Below are 1,260 nucleotides of genomic sequence, written 5' to 3'. Positions count from 1 at the left end.
TATATATTTATATATATATATATATATAAACGTTCTCTTTAGTATGTGTTCATGAATATTCATATATATTATTGCCAGAAAATCTCTTTGATTCCAACAACCAGACTCTGAAATATATACCTCGACTTGCAGATTTCTCCCTATTTTTAACACTTTTTTTACTGTTGCCGTTTTATTTATCGGTTCCAGCACACTTTACTGATATATGTAAATATATGACCAACGAAAAAATCTAGGGCGTGCGAACGGCGCTGTCACTAATGGTGAGCAACACACTGATGTCAGTGTTCTTGTTGTTGCACTTTTTATTTAGCTCAAATTATTTCTTTTCTTTTTCTTCTTTTTTTCGTGTGAGTTGACAATTATGATGAAAAGATAATCCATCATTGACAAAATACTCGCTTGACATTTTTGTATATATTTTCCTTTTTTTTAGAGTGAGTAGATTTACGATGCCCCTGATTATTCTCGAATATACGTCAGTAAACTGTGTTTTTTTAATGCCAAATCCTCACAATGTTGTATCTTTCTCTGCAGATCATAAAATATATTTTATATACAAAGTCTCTCTCTACCTCAGCATGTTCTCTCCACCAACCACAATCAGATGGGTTCTCGATCCTTATATGGATACCACAGAATTTTAGAAATTTTTCATTGCAGCTTCTGCATGGCCTTCTATTCCTTCCAGTCTGTCAATTTAGCATTAAATCTATTGCTCTTTTCTTCTAAACACATGCCCGCGAAAGACCATTTCAGATCAATCTTCAATATTCCCTTTTTCAAGGCTCTTTGTGTTGCTCTTAATTATTTACATCTGTATTAGAAAAGGTCTTTAAAATCTTAAATCTTATTTTTCTTAGATAATGGAATAATTATAAACAAATATATGTTAATAATCTCAGATTCACTGATAATATTGTATTCAGTTCCAGGAGCATTGACGTATCAACAGAAATGGTCAGTAAACTAAAACAAGAATGAAAAAAATATTGATTCAGAATTAATATAAATAATATGAAAATAATTTCCAACCATCTGGTCACAACTGGAAATGTAGTAATAGATAATTAAATTGTTGAACATGTAAACCAATTCGCCTCTTTTGGAAAAATAATCTACTTAAAGGGCAAAATTCAAACCAAAGAAATTGATGAATACAAGTTGGATGGGCGGTCTTTGGTAAATTGAATTTGTCCATATATCTAAAAGCAAATGTCTCAAACCAGTGCCTGATATATATATATATATATATATATA

This window comes from Octopus bimaculoides, chromosome 22 (assembly GCF_001194135.2).
Source record: "Octopus bimaculoides isolate UCB-OBI-ISO-001 chromosome 22, ASM119413v2, whole genome shotgun sequence".
Lineage (NCBI taxonomy): Eukaryota > Metazoa > Mollusca > Cephalopoda > Octopoda > Octopodidae > Octopus > Octopus bimaculoides.
The sequence above is the reverse complement of the archived record's forward strand: the minus strand, read 5'-3'. Positions refer to the sequence as shown.